The sequence below is a fragment of the Peromyscus maniculatus genome, chromosome 1 (genome assembly GCF_049852395.1).
Source record: "Peromyscus maniculatus bairdii isolate BWxNUB_F1_BW_parent chromosome 1, HU_Pman_BW_mat_3.1, whole genome shotgun sequence".
NCBI lineage: Eukaryota > Metazoa > Chordata > Mammalia > Rodentia > Cricetidae > Peromyscus > Peromyscus maniculatus.
This window is the reverse complement of record NC_134852.1, coordinates 17,584,007-17,600,310: the sequence shown is the minus strand read 5'-3', so window position 1 is coordinate 17,600,310 and position 16,304 is coordinate 17,584,007. Positions and strand designations below refer to the sequence as shown.

Below are 16,304 nucleotides of genomic sequence, written 5' to 3'. Positions count from 1 at the left end.
AAACAATCCCATATGCCCTCTGTACTCTACTTCAAAAGCTTTGCTGCTCAAGTTTCCGACATTATCAAATTCTTTCGGACAGTAATACTTACTCTTGGCACCTAAATGTGAGTGTTTGCACTGCTGTCTAAGGGAGTGATGCAAAGGAGTTTCATGAAATCACCCAGGATACAGATTCCAGACACCAGCATCAGGGTTCAGATCTAGTTTAAAGTGGCCATTCACTGGCATATATGCATATATTATCCAATCAGCTAAAGCATACTACACTGTGATCCAATGAGTTCAAAGGGCATGTAACCCACTTTGTTTGAGGTTGTACATGGGGGCAGCATGTCCTGGCAATGTGTCTGTAGACAAGTGGCAGGAATCAGGCAACACCCTGGGTTTTGGTGACATTCTGAGGGTCTCCTGCTTGCCAGGACTCCATTATTTGTCATCAAGTGTGCTAGACACATAGGTTTCCTCAAATAGCAGCAGGAGTCCTTTGCATTTCTCATGTTCCCTGTCCTTTAGATATACCATGTGAACAGATACTGTTCCCTCATGTAGAGTCTTTGTAATTTTCTTTGTGGCAGTTTTCATCAACACATATCTACTTTTGTCCTGCCCTCCCCAGTTCCCTTCATTATATTTTGCTCATTTTTCTTACATCATCTTGCTATATCTTTCCCCCAACCGGCTCCTTTCATTTATATGCCTCAAATATAAAATTTCTTTCAAAGACTTGTGTTTTCCTGGTAAATCCCAACTTTGGTACTGTTTAGAAAAAAACTGGACATGTTTGAAGGTTAAACATAACTGGAGGTGGTCAGTAAGTATATGACTCTTACAAAAAACTCGTGGGTCCTAACTCTTGGCTGTAGGTTTGTAGTAGGTAGTCTTTATTGTGTTTAGATAGGAACCATTTAACCATAGACATTCCATATTATTTATGATAAAAGGCTGTCAAGTTTTTGTTAAAAGAACTTCTGACTTCAGGGCTGGCAAATGGCCTGTCTCCATATTCTCCTTGTGTTCAGATCTGAGGGAATCCTGATGAATTAGAGGTAGAAAGAGGATAAAGACCTGGAGATAATGGATGACACAGGAGAATGTGGTCCTCTAAGTCAACTGAGAAAATCTCTTATGAACTAACTGAGACTGAAAGAAAAAACCCTGGGCATGCCAGGTCCCCTGTGTATATATTATATATACAGATATAATATATATATATTGTATGATATATAATATATATATATGTGTGTGTGTGTGTGTGTGTGTGTGTGTGTGTGTGTGTGTGTGTGTATTATATCTGCACCAGGTCCTTGTGTATATATTATATCTTTCAATATAATGTTGCTGTGGGAATCCTGATGCAAGAATGAGTGGATCTCAGATTCATGTGCCTTCTCTTGGCTATTTACTATTGTGTGTTTGCCTTGTCTATCTTCCATGTGCTGGTTTTTGTTTTATCTTTTTTTCCTGTTTGGATGTTAGGTTTTAGAAGCCTCTTATTTCCTAATAACAGAAAGGGAATGGATGTGGATGTGATGGAGGAAGTGGAGAATTTCAAGGTGTCAAGAAAGGTGAAAATGCTATCAGCATGTATTCTATGAGAAAAGAAACTGCCTGGAGGTGGTGGCACACGCCTTTAATCCCAGCACTCAGGAGGTAGAGCCATGAGGATCTCTGTGAGTTACAGGCCAGCATGGTTTATAGAGTGAGATCCAGGACAGGCACCAAAACTACAAAGATAAAACATGTCTCAGAAAAACAAAAAAGAAACGAATGCTTTGTGGCCAAGTATGTTGTGGATGTTAGAGAAAGTTCCTTGGGGTGCTGAGAAGAAGGTATATTCTTTTTGTTAGGATGGAATATTCTGTAGATATCTATTAGGTCCAATTGGGTCATGACATCAGTTAAGTCCTTTATTTCTCTGTTAAGTTTCGATTTGGGAGATCTGTCCAGTGGTGAAAGTCGGGTGTTGAGACCTCCCACTATTAATGTGTGGGGTTTTATATGTGGTTAAAGCTTTAGTAATGTTTCTTTTACATATGTGGGTGCCCTTGTGTTTGGGGCATATATGTTCAGAATTGAAACTTCTTCTTGGTGGATCTTTCCTGTGATGAGTATGTAATGTCCTTCTTGATCTCTTTTTATTGTTTTTAGTTTGAAGTCTATTTTGTTGGATATCAGGATGGCTACCCCTGCTTGTTTCTTAAGACCATTTGATTGGAAAATCTTTTCCCAGCCTTTTATTCTTAGGTAGTGTCTGTCTTTGAATTTGAGATGTGTTTCTTGTATGCAGCAGAAAAATGGGTCCTGCTTTCGTATCTATTCTGTAAGTCTATGTCTTTTTATAGGTGAATTAAGTCCGTTGATATTAAGGGATATTAATGACCAGTGATTGTTCATCCCTGTTATTTTTGGTGGTAGTGTGTGTGTACTTTCCTTCTTTGGAGTTTTTCTGTTGTGGCTTTATCTATTGCCTGTGTTTTCGAGTGTGTATCTGACTTCCTTCGGTTGGAATTTTCCTTCTAGTGATTTCTGTAGGGCTGGGTTTGTGGATAGGTATTGTTTAAATCTGGCTTTGTCTTCGAATGTCTTGTTCCTTCCATCTATGATGATTGAAGGTTTTGCTGGGTATATTAGTCTGGGCTGACATCCATGGTCTCTTAGTGTCTGCATTACATCTGTCCAGGTCCTTCTGGCTTTCAAAGTCTCCATTGAGAAATCGGGTGTAATTCTGATGGGTATACCTTTATAGGTCACTTGGCCTTTTTCCTTGGCTGCTCTTAATATTCTTTCTTTATTCTGTACATTTAGTTGTTTAATTATTATGTGTCGAGGGGACTTTTTGGGTGGTCTAGTCTGTTTGGTGTTCTATAGGCTTCTTGTATCTTCATAGGCATTTCCTTCTTTAAGTTGGGAAAGTTTTCTTCTATAATTTTGTTGAATATATTTTCCGTGCCTTTGAGTTGGTATTCTTCACCTTCTTCTATCCCTATAATTCATAGGTTTGGTCTTTTCATGGTGTCCCAAATTTCTTGGACATTTTGGTTCATGACTTTGTTGGCTTTAGTGTTTTTTTCGACTGAAGAAACTATTTCTTCTACTGTATCTTCAATGCCAGAAATCCTCTCTTCCATCTCTTGCATTCTGTTGGTTATACTTGCATCTGAACTTCCCGATCATTTACTCAGGAGACTGCAGGGGCTGCCGGGGGGCTTGGAAAAGGGGATCCAAAATAAAATTTAAAAGAAAATAAAAGAGGAAAAAATAAATCTAGTCATGGAAGCTGTAGTACGACACAGTCACAATATAAGCCCTTTACTGCTTATATCATTATTTGCAGGTGTTCATTGCAATGCATCATTGGTCTGGATGGAAGTCACTGGGTTTTGCTTCATCATTAATACTGGGCCCTTACTGGGCCTCCTTTGGGCTATCATATTGTCCTGTTTCATGGAGATCTTGTAACATTTTATCTGCAGGAATACCCCCTTCACATGCTCCAGCAGATCCTAGATGGTGTGGATGAGGGGACAGGCCAGCCCACAGCCCTGGGTTGTTGCTGAATTGGTTATCCCACTAGCTTTCTATCATCCTCAAATCTAGGATTAGCTCTCCAGGACCAACCTGCTTATATCACCAGTTCTATATATTGAGCATCCAGGAGTAGGTCTGCTCTCATGTTCTAAGTGCCTGCTCAGGCACACCTACACCACCAGGGACAGCTCAACTGTGTTGTGGATATAGGAGCTACTTTGTCCAATGATGCATCTAGTAGAGGCGGGTGAGCTCCCTTGTTCCCAATACTACAAAGAGAACACTCCCACCTGCCACAGGCTTTGAGAGGTGTGTGTGTGGGGGGGAATTCTCTCCATTGCTCACAATACCATAGAGCAGATTAGGGGAAAGAACAGATCTCTCAAAATCACATTCTTGAAGCAAGCTCTCCTGTGCCACTACCAGCAGGGTCACCTCTACTGTGTTGCCCAGGCAAGATTCAGTACCTACTCTTCTGAGTGTTGCATCTAGTGAGGTACAGGGGTTTCTCGATCATCCACTGCAGGTGGAAAGGGGTAAGACAGGGAGGGCATCTTTTCCTTACCAACTCCACCACGTGACAGATTAGGGTGTGGAGTCAGCTCTTCCACTCTCGGTCTTTCAGGGCAGGCTTACCTATACCTCTACCATACAGTCAGCAGTAATGGGGTACCCAAGTGAGGTGAAGGACCTGCTATCCTGAATGCTGCAGCTGGTGAGGAGGCAAGGACAGTTCATCCACTCTCATGCACCAGGGCCTGAGACAGCAAGGGGCAAATGGCAAGAGGGGGTACGACCAGCTCTCCAGCACTCCTATCCTCATGCCCTTAAGGTTTGTCCACTCTCTCCATTGCCAAAAGAGGCAGCTTTAATGTGTTGCCTAGGTGAGGTGAAGGACCTGATCTCCATATTGCTACCGCTGGTGAGATGTTGGGTCACATCATCAGTTCTCATGATGTCAGGGACACATCTCCCATCTGCCACAGGGGCTGAGAGATGTGATGGGAGGATATCTATCCCACACTCAACCCACCATATGACAGATGAGGGGTGGGACCAGATTTCCCATACTCCCATTCTTGGCCCTAAATCACCTGTGCACCTGTCAATAGGGCCGACTCTACTGTGCTGCCTAAGAGAGGTACAGAGTCTATTCTCATGAGTGCTGCAGTGGTTCTAAGCTAGGTCAACGCTCCTGCTTCCCTCTGGTGGTAAGGTATGAGTGGAGAGGGCATCTTTCCCTTGCCCATGACACCACATGGCAGACAAGGGAGATAGGACCAGGTGTGAGGTGATATTGTTTTTGTGCTCTAAAAAATAAAGATTGCCTGAAAATCAAAAGGAAGAGTTAGCCACTACTTAACCATAGAGGTCTGGAGGTCTGTACAGACAACAGGAAGTGACAGAGCTGGGTGAAGAGAGGAAGCACTAAGGTAGGGTGGAGAGAGGAGCTCACACTCTTTAGGAGGAGGATTTCATAAGGGTAAGAACTAGTGGCTTGCTGCTATGAGACTCTAATTTTTCAGCCTTTCCCCCCAATATGTGGCCTGAGTTTTTTTTCATTATAAGAACTTTTAATATTCCTGTTACACAGTCTTCCCACTTTCATGTCCTCAGCAGCAGTGCACGCAGACCTTGCCAGCAGGGTCAGCTCTGTCATGCTGCCCTGCCAAAGTACAGGACCTCGTCTCTCAAGTGCTGTACCCTAGCATGGTTAGGACCAGTGTTCAGGCAGCGAGGGGTGGGTCCACCTCTGTGCAGCCCTATTCTCTCAACTTTTGATCATAACAGGAACCACAGACATTAACATAGTCCATGGCTGCTGCAGGGCCATGGGCCCAGACCTGGCCCTTGCCTACAGCTCAGACCTAGACAGAACTAGAGTCCCAGGTGGCAAACATGCCACCCACTTCAGCCCATCCTCACTGTCTTCACTTCCTCAAATCTACCTCTCCATAGGACATAAACAATTCTTTCTATCTTCCATACCCCACCATATATTTCCTCACCATAAAATACTCTATCTACTCAGGACCTTGTAGTACCCCCAGATCAGAATGTGGGTCATTGTCTCCTGCAGAGTTTTATTGGTCCTAGGCAGGTTCCTGCTTTCTCCTCTGGACCTGAGGCAGAGAATCCTGAAGCAGAATATAGAACTTTTGTTGAATCTTTTTTTAATTCAGTGCTTAAAAAAGAAAAACAAAGATTTTCTGGCATCTAATAACAAAATTATATGATTTTTGTCTTTGAGTCCATCTATGTGATGCATTACATTTACTGATGACTATATGTGAAAATATCCTTCAAACTTTGGAAAGATTGAGATGTTGTTTCATTTTTAAACTAAAAACAAAACTTCCTTGTACTAAACTAAAGAAAATATAGAGCAGTAAAGAGCTGCAATGTAAGAGCCAATCAGAAGATCACTTACCAAGGAGTCCCAGTTAATATTCATTTAGCTGAACTTGGATAGAAGGTATAATAGCCATGTTGCAGCCATGGATCTTTTCTTAAGGCTTTATATTGTCACTACCAATTATATTACTATGTCCCTATGCACCAGAAAAAAGAAAAGAAGAAATTACAGAGTAGAGTAGAAAATTAATTATTTTTATGTCCTTGGTAATAAATCATGGATCCATTGACCTGCCCATCTGTAATACTTCCTTTATTAGTTTCTTTTCTGAATGGTCTCCAGAAGTTACATTTACATCCATTTGCATATGTACATGTAGACATTAGAGGATAGTGTCTTACTTGGGGTTTCTATTGCTTCGACAAAACACCATGACCAAAAAACAAGTTGAAGAGGAAAGGGCTTATTTGGCTTATGCTTCAACATTGCTGTTCATCACTGAAGGAAGTCCTTATCATTTACTTAAGAAATATAATATGACATTCAAATGTAACTTTTATATTGCCTGGTGGTTCTGTTGAATATAGATAGCTGTAAGAACAAAGGAGAAGGAAAGCCAACAATAGACACTAGATAGAGAAGCATTGATGAACCCAGAGATCAAATTAGAAATAAGTTAGCATCTGAATATGTTCTTTAGTAAGACCTAGTAAGACCATGAGATAAAAATTATCCCCCAAACCTCGATACTCTGTATCATTCTCTCTACAAAGGTGGAGCAGCCTGGAATCTTGTCTTTCAGACAGCAATAGGACAGGAAGTAAACAGCACAGTATCCCAGAGACAAGCTAATGGAGAGTCCATGGAAGGGAGCTGCTTACTGACTTGCTTCCCATGGCATCCTCATCCCACATTCTTTTTTTTTTTATTCTTTTTTTTGTGATATATATTTTTTATTTTACAATACCATTCAGTTCTACATATCAGCCATGGGTTCCCCTATTCTCCCCCCTCCCATGCCCTCCCCTTACCCCCAGCCCACCCTCCATTCCCACCTCCTCCAGGACAAGTCCTCCCCCGAGGACTGTGATCGACTTGGTAGACTCAGTCCAGGGAGGTCCAGTCCCTTCCTCCCAGACTGAGCCAAGTGTCCCTGCATAAGTTCCTGGTTTCAAACAGCCAACTCATGGAATGAGCACAGGACTTGGTACCACTGCCTAGATGCCTCCCAAACTGATCAAGCCAATCAACTGTCTCACCTATTCAGAGGGCCTGATCCAGCTGGGAGCCCCTCAGTCTTTGGTTCATAGTTCATGTGTTTCGATTCATTTGGCTATTTTTTTTCAATAAATGAGTAAAACTGAAATTTATTATATGCCACAGTCGTCCTAGGGACCTCCATGCTATATATATAGCCTCTATGGTTCTATGGGTTGTGGTCTGATTGTTCATTTTATATCTAGAATCCACCAATGAGTGAGTACATACCATAACTGTCTTTCTGGGTTTGGGTTACCTCACTCAGGATGATTTTTTTCTAGTTCCATCCATTTGCCTGCAAATTTCATGCTTTCATTGTTTTTCTCTGCTGAGTAGTACTCCATTGTGTATATGTACCACATTTTTTTCATCCATTCTTCTGTTGATGGGCATCTAGGTTGTTTCCAGGTTCTGGCTATTACAAATAGTGCTGCTATGAACATAGCTGAGCATGTATCTTTATGGTATGTATCAGCATTCTTTGGGTATATGCCCAAGAGTGGGATGGCTGGGTCTTGAGGTAGTTCGATTCCTAATTTTCTGAGAAACCGCCATACTGATTTCCACAGTGGTTGTACAAGTTTACATTCCCACCAACAGTGGAGGAGTGTTCCCTTTGCTCCACATCCTCTCCAACATTGGTTGTCATTGGTGTTTTTGATCTTAGCCATTCTAACAGGTGTAAGGTGGTATCTCAGAGTCGTTTTGATTTGCATTTCTCTGATGATTAAGGATGTTGAGCATTTCTTTAAATGTCTTTCAGCCATTTGTAGTTCTTGTTTTGTGAATTCTCTGTTTAGCTCTTTAGCCCATTTTTTAATTGGACTGTTCAGTGCTTTGATGTCTAGTTTCTTGAGTTCTTTATATATTGTGGAGATCAATCCTCTGTCAGATGTGGGGTTGGTGAAGATCTTTTCCCAATCTGTTGGCTGTCTTTTTGTCTTATTGACTGTGTCTTTTGCCCTGCAAAAGCTTCTCAGTTTTGAGAGGTCCCATTTATTAATGGTTGTGCTCAGGGTCTGTGCTGTCGGTGTTTTATTTAGGAAATGGTCTCCGGTGCCAATGCGTTCAAGAGTGCTTCCTATCTTCTTTTCTATTAAGTTTAGTGTAACTGGATTTATGTTTAGGTCTTTGATCCACTTGGACTTGAGTTTTGTGCATGGTGACAGATATGGATCTATTTGTAATCTTTTACATATTGACATCCAGTTATGCCAGCACCATTTGTTGAAGATACTTTCTTTGTTCCATTGTATAGTTTTGGCTCCTTTGTCAAAAACCAGGTGTTCATATGTGCATGGATTAATGTCAGGGTCTTCAATTCGATTCCATTGGTCCATATGTCGGTTTTTATACCAGTACCAAGCTGTTTTTATTACTATAGCTCTATAGTAGAGTTTGAGGTCCGGGATGGTGATGCCTCCAAGGGTTGCTTTATCGTATAGGATTCTTTTAGCTATCCTGGGTCTTTTGTTTTTCCATATAAAGTTGAGTATTTTTCTTTCCAAGTCTGTGAAGAATTGTGTTGGGATTTTGATGGGGATTGCATTGAATCTGTAGATTGCTTTTGGTAAGATTGCCATTTTTAATATGTTAATCCTACCTATCCATGAGCATGGGAGATCCTTCCATTTTCTGATATCTTCTTCAATTTCTTTCTTTAGAGATTTAAAGTTCTTATCAAAAAGGTCTTTCACTTGTTTAGTTAGTGTTATCCCAAGGTATTTTATATTATTTGTGGCTATTGTAAAGGGTGATGTTTCTCTGACTTCTTTCTCAGCCCTTTTATCATTTGTGTATAGGAGGGCTACTGATTTTTTTGAGTTGATCTTGTATCCTGCCACTTTACTGAAGGAGTTTATCAGCTGTAGAAGTTCCCTGGTAGAGTTTTTGGGGTCACTTATGTATACTATCATATCATCTGCAAATAGTGAAAGTTTGACTTCTTCCTTGCCAATTTGTATCCATTTGATCTCCTTTTGTTGTCTTATTGCTCTAGCTAGAACTTCTAGTACTATATTGAATAAATATGGGGAGAGTGGACAGCCTTGTCTTGTTCCTGAATTTAGTGGTATCGCTTTGAGTTTCTCTCCATTTAATTTGATGTTTGCTGTTGGCTTGCTATAAATTGCTTTTATTATGTTTAGAAATGTTCCTTGTATTCCTATTCTTTCTAAGACCTTTATCATGAAGGGGTGTTGGATTTTGTCAAAGGCTTTTTCAGCATCTAGGGAGATGATCATGTGGTTTTTTTCTTTCAGTTTGTTTATATGGTGTATTACATTGACTGATTTCCGTATGTTGAACCATCCTTGCATCCCTGGGATGAATCCTACTTGGTCGTGATGGATGATTGTTTTGATGTATTCTTGGATTCGGTTTGCCAATATTTTGTTGAGTATTTTTGCATCAATGTTCATGAGGGAGATTGGTCTGTAGTTCTCTTTCTTTGTTGCATCTTTGTGTGGTTTGGGTATCAGGGTAATTGTAGCCTCATAAAAAGAGTTTGGTAGTGTTCCTTTTGTTTCTATTGTGTGGATCACTTTGAAGAGGATTGGTATTAGTTCTTCTTTGAAAGTCAGGTAGAATTCTGCACTGAAACCATCTGGTCCTGGGCTTTTTTTAGTTGGGAGACTTTTGATGACTGTTTCTATTTCTTTAGGGGTTATTGGTCTATTTAAATGATTTATCTGATCTTGATTTAATTTTGGTATTTGGTATTTATCCAGAAAATTGTCCATTTCTTCCTGGTTTTCCATTTTTGTGGAGTACAGGTTTTTGAAGTATGATCTGATGATTCTCTGGATTTCCTCATTGTCTGTTGTTATGTCTCCCTTTTCACTTCTGATTTTGTGAATTTGGGTGTTCTCTCTTTGCCTTTTGGTTAATTTGGCTAGTGGTTTGTCTATCTTGTTGATTTTTTCAAAGAACCAACTCTTTGTTTCATTGATTTTTTGTATTGTTCTCTTGTTTTCTATTTCGTTGATTTCAGCCCTCAATTTGATTATTTCCTGGCGTCTATTTCTCCTGGGTGAGTTTGTTTCTTTTTGTTCTAGAGCTTTCAGTTGTGCTATTAATTCATTGGTATGGGATTGCTCCATCTTCTTTATGTGTGCATTTAGAGCTATGAATTTTCCTCTTAGCACTGCTTTCATAGTGTCCCATAAGTTTGGGTATGTTGTACTTTCATTTTCATTGAATTCTAGGAACTCTTTAATTTCTGTCTTTATTTCTTCCTTGACCCATTGATGTTTCAGGTGGGTATTATTCAATTTCCATGAGTTTGTGGGTTTTCTATAATTTTTGTTGTTATTGAGTTCTAACTTTAAGGCATGGTGGTCTGATAAAATACAGGAGGTTATTCCAATTTTTTGTATCTGTTGAGATTTGTTTTGTGTCCAAGCATGTGATCAATTTTTGAGAAGGTTCCATGGGGTGCTGAGAAGAAGGTATATTCTTTTGTGTTAGGATGGAATATTCTGTAGATATCTATTAGGTCCATTTGAGTCATAACATCTGTTAGGTCCTTTATTTCTTTGTTAAGTTTCAGTCTGGTAGATCTATCTTTTGGTGAGAGTGGTGTGTTAAAATCTCCCACTACTAATGTGTGGGGTTTGATGTGCGTTTTAAACTTTAGTAGTGTTTCTTTTATGAATGTGGGTGCTTTTGTATTTGGAGCATAAATGTTTAGAATCGAGACTTCATCTTGGTGGATTTTTCCTGTGATGAATATGTAATGTCCATCTTGGTCTCTTTTGATTGATTTTAGTTTGAAGTCTATTTTATTAGATATTAGGATAGCTACACCAGCTTGTTTCTTAGGTCCATTTGCTTGGAAAACCTTTTCCCAGCCCTTTACTCGGAGGTAGTGTCTGTCTTTGGAGTTAAGGTGTGTTTCTTGTATGCAGCAGATGGATGGGTCCTGTTTTCTAATCCATTCTGTTAGCCTGTGTCTTTTTATAGGTGAGTTGAGACCATTGATATTGATGGATATTAATGACCAGTGATTGTTAATTCCTGTTATTTTTTTGGTTGTGTTGTGTTGTCCTTCTGTGGTGTATGTTGGTGTAGGATTATCTATTGCTTGATTTTTCATGGATGTGTTTAGCTTCTTTGGGTTGAATTTTCCCTTCTAGTGCTTTCTGTAGGGCTGGGTTTGTGGACAGGTATTGATTAAATCTGGTTTTATCCTGGAATATTTTGTTTACTCCGACTATGGTGATTAAGAGTTTTGCTGGGTATAATAGTCTGGGTTGGCATCCATGGTCTCTTAGTGTCTGCATGAGGTTTGTCCATGATCTTCTATCTTTCATAGTCTCTATTGAGTAGTCTGGTGTTATTCTGATGGGTTTGCCTTTTTATGTTACTTGGTCCTTTTCCTTTGCAGCTCTTAATATTTTTTTCTTTATTCTGTGTGTTTAGTGTTTTGATTATTATGTGGCGAGGGGACTTTTTTTTTGGATCCAGCCTATTCGGTGTTCTGTAAGCTTCTTGTATCTTCATAGGTATTTCTTTCTTTAGGTTAGGAAAGTTTTCTTCTATGATTTTGTTGAATATATTTTCTGTGCCTTTGAGTTGGTATTCTTCTCCTTCTTCTATCCCTATTATTCTTAGGTTTGGTCTTTTCATGGTGTCCCAAATTTCCTGGACGTTTTGTGTTAGGACTTTTTTGTCTTTATTGTTTTCTTTGACTGACGAATCTATTTTCTCTATCGTGTCTTCAGTGTCAGAGATTCTCTGTTCCATCTCTTGCAATCGGTTGGTTATGCTTGTTTCTGTAGTTCCTGTTCGTTTTGTCAGGATTTCTATTTCCAGCATTCCCTCAGCATGTGTTTTCTTTATTGTCTCAAATTCATTTTTCAGATCTTGGAATGTTTCTTTCATCTGTTTAATTGCTTTTTCTTGGCTTTCTTTGATTTCTTCCCATTTTTTGTTCGTTTTTTCTTCCATTTCTTTAAGGGAGTTTTTTATTTCCTCTTTAATGGAGTTTTTCATTTCCTCTTTAAGGGAAGTTTTTATTTCCTCTTTAAGGGAGTTTTTCAATTCCTCTTTAAGGAAAGTTTTTATTTCCTCATTGAGGGAATGTTTTATTTCTTCTTTAAGGGCCTCTATCATCTTCTTAATGTCATTTTTAGGGTTGATTTCTTCTGCTTCTTCTGTCATGGTATGTTTAGGTCTTGCAGGTGTAGAATCACTAGGTTCTGATGTTGCCATGTAGGTCTTTATGTTGTTGCCTGTATTTTTGCACTGGCGTCTACTCATCTCTTCCTCTGTGAGGTGCAGGTGGTGTCTGTGTCTGAGAGTGCCTCTCTTGTTCTAATTTTTAGTCTTGGTTTAGTAGTGGTTCTTGGTTAAATTGGTGCTATTGGGCTATTTCTTCAGGGGCAGCTGATTTCGATCGGTGAATTATATACTTATGATTCTGGTGATCTGGTTTGGTGTCTGGGTAGCGCCTTTTTCTGTGTTCTCAGGTCACTTTTTGTTCATTTGTCAACTCCTCAGCTGATCTTGTTTCTTCAGACTTTAAACTGTAGACATCTGAATCCTCTCCCAGATGGGTTTCAGCTGAGCAGGGTAGTCTCACCAACACCACCAAGTTGTTGGGTTTCACAGGATCAGCAGCTGGGCCCTGGGTTGTCCTCAGATGGAGTGTTCAGATTCGTTCTGGTTCTGACCCACGGAGATAGCTTCTTCCCCAGTTGTTGGGGTTAGGGGCGTCCCTGTTCCAAGCTGCGTCTGCTTGTCTCCGTCCCTGGGCCTGTTTACCTCTGTGGTTCTCCGCCGGGCCTGTGGTCCCTGTCAGCTGCCGCTGGTTCTGTCTGCCTCTGGGGGCCGCCACCGGGCCTGAATGTCTCTGTCGGCCGCTGCCTCCGGGCATGTCTACCTCAGCGGGCTGCCGCTGGGTCCGTCTACCTCCACAGGCCAAAACCACAGGCCTACCTGCATCTGCTTGTCTCCGCCGCCGGGCCTGTCTACCTCTGTGGGCCACTGCTGGGCCTGAATGTATCTGCCGGCTGCCGCCGGGCCTGAATGTCCCTGTTGGCCGCTGCCACCGGGCCCGTTCACCTCAGCGGGCCGCTGCTGGGCCCGTCTACCTCTGTGGGCCACCGCTGGGCCTGAGTGTCTCTGCCAGCTGCCGCCGGGTCTCTCATCCCACATTCTTAATAGAACCCAAGCCCAACAGTCAAGGGATGGCACTATCCACCATGGGCTGGGCCCTCCCCCATTGATCACAAAATGAGAAAAATGCCTTCTAGCTGGATGTCATTGAGCCATTTCCTCAACTGAGGCTTCTTCTACTGATGATTCTAGCTTCTGTCAATTTGAGACCCTAACTTAGCCAGTATAAAGGGGAACACAATTTATTTTTTTTTTCTGAGTTTGGGTGACTGGCTTACTATTATCCATATAAATCCAACAATTTTCCTACATATCATAACATTTAATTATTTACTGTCATCAAATAATAGTTCATTTTACATATGGTTACAAATTTAAGTACCAATTTATCAGCTTATGCATATGTAGATCCCTCCAAATTTCTTTTCTCTAGTAAATGGAGCAGCAGTGAACTTGGATGGAAAATATCTCTATGGAATGATATGGAGTTCGCTGGGTATGTGAACAGTTTTTCCACTTTTAATTTTTTTTAGAAACAATAAAACTAGTTAACATAAAGATTTTATTAATGGCTTCCAAATGTGTTTTTTTTTTTTTTTGGTTTTTCAAGACAGGGTTTCTCTGAGTAGCTTTGCACCTTTCCTGGAGCTCACTTGGTAGCGCAGGCTGGACTCGAACTCACAGAGATCTGCCTGGCTCTGCTTCCCGAGTGCTGGGATTAAAGGCGTGCGCCACCACCGCCCGGCCCCAAAAGTGTTTTGATGAAACACAAAGCATTATCATAATGCTAAAGCAGATAAAGACACAATAATAACAAAGAGAATTTATAGGTCACTGTCACTGATGATACAAAAATTCTCAATAAAACAGTAACTAAACAGTTTCAAAATCATATCAAAAACATCATTCAAATTGAATTGATTTCTATAGAAGGTGAAATATATTAATATAATTGTTTGGTACTGGTGAAGGCTAAAGCAGTACTGATGGGACCAGGGCCCCCTGAAGATCAAGTTCATTGCCAGCTATGGATTCAGTTTTCCTTGCTATTTGAATGTGGTACACAATGGTGTCTGTGACTTCACCAAGCAGTCATGATGCCCTGACAGGAGGAAAGCAACAAGAAGGGCAGATTTATTGACAACAGTTTTTGCTGGCTCCTTCAAACATCAGATGGGCACTGGGAAGACTCTCCCAGCTGCAAGTTCAAGAATGTAGTGGATCTCGGCCGGGCGGTGGTGGCCCACACCTTTAATTCCAGCACTGGGGAGGCAGAGGCAGGCGGATCTCTGTGACTTTGAGGCCAGCCTGGTCTCCAAAGCAGAAAGCTACACAGAAAAACCCTGTCTCGAAAAAAAAAAAAAAAAAGAATGTAATGGATCTCAGATCTTCCAGTCTGCTGATTCAAGCAGATGAAAAAACTCCCATACTCATTTTGGTTAATTCTAGAAACACTAGGCGCTACCTTCTTAACTTTCTGAATTAAATTTTTGAGTGTGATGGGTAAGTAAACAACCAGATATAAAGCAAAATATAGCATGTAAATAATTTAAAGTAAGATTAAAACGTTTATTCCTCATCCAGACCAAACTGATTCTGGACAGAATGGAATAATGATTCATAAGAACAAAGGGTCCAAAAGATGGAAAACATAGAGAAGTGAAGCGGGTGATGTACACAAGCCACCAATTTTGATTATGCAAAAAAGCAATGCAGCCTTGTAAGATGGAGGAGAGGGTATAAAAAACCAGAAAGGTAGCCACCAATGCCAGGATGTTCTGGGTGGCTCTGGACTCAGGGGAGTTTCTGCTAGAACCAGTATTGCTGCGGATATGTTGGACATTTTGCTTGTATCTGTACAGAATGACAATCATGGAGCTGCTGGACCAGGTGATCATAATGGAAAAGAGGATTTCAGGACACAAAAGCAATGCTACATAGAGTGAGCCCCTGATTTCATCACTCCCTACAATTGAACAGTATCCAAAATCTCGTTTTCTTGTCATATTTTTGCTATTCCTTTCAATAAAAGGGTACACAAAGAAAATGAAATTTATCAACATGTACAAGACCCAGAGAAGGTCAATAGAGCAGCCAATGTACTTTGCAGCTTTGAATTAATGATCTTTCCAACAGAATCCCCTTGGATTGATGGTGATGGCTTGGAAGACACTAAGGAGGCAAATGCTGCCAATGGACACACTTCGCCCAAATCTTTGCATGTACAATAGGAGCTGGCATCCGAAATTATTCACAAACTGCTTCAATCCCCAAACTGCCATTGTGTGGGGCACTCCTGCAGAGAGAATGACCAAGGCATTGGATGCCATTAGGTGCATGAGAATCAAATCTGTGGGCTTTAGTTTGCATTCTCTGTAGTAAAGGACTAGATAGTAGAACATAAGAGAGAGATTTCCCAGAATTCCAGTGGTAGTTTGTGATAAGAAAATGATTCTAATTGCCAGATTACATAAATTCATTTTGTCATTCTGCAAAATTTCCTTTTGAATATGGCCCTTCTGTTTTTCAGTCTATTAATAATGACAATTATTTGCCGTTTAGATTGACAAAAAAAGCCTTTAATTCATGCACCAACTCAGAGACTGAAGCAGAGGGTCTTTTAATCTCAGAAGATAAACATCAGACCTGACCACTTAAATAGAACTTCATCCCAAAATTTTGACAGGAGTAGTTACTTCCTATGTATGTTACTGTGAGATTGCTCAATAACTTAGAATGTAAAAATGATGGAATGAGATCCATTAAGTTTCAGAGAAAATGGTCATGCAGGACAACATGATGCTGGCCTGTGAGAAACAACAAAAAGTGACAGCCCGTACAAACATGATGTAAAACTTCTAAAATATATTGATTTGCTAGTTATGGTATGAAAGAAATAAACTTTAATAATGACCACAAATGTTAAATATTTCAATTCTAAATGTATATTTCACTTAGACTCATTAAAAATGTGATGAGAACTTTATAATACCACCAAGGATAGACACTTGCAAGCTGCTAAGTTTTCCTCCATCTT

General features: G+C 40.4%; 1 pseudogene; it reads right to left on the bottom strand.

The window, feature by feature from the left end:
- Positions 1-14,736: 14,736 nt before the first annotated feature.
- On the bottom strand, positions 14,737-15,756 carry LOC143274188 (vomeronasal type-1 receptor 4-like; annotated as a pseudogene).
- Positions 15,757-16,304: the final 548 nt, after the last annotated feature.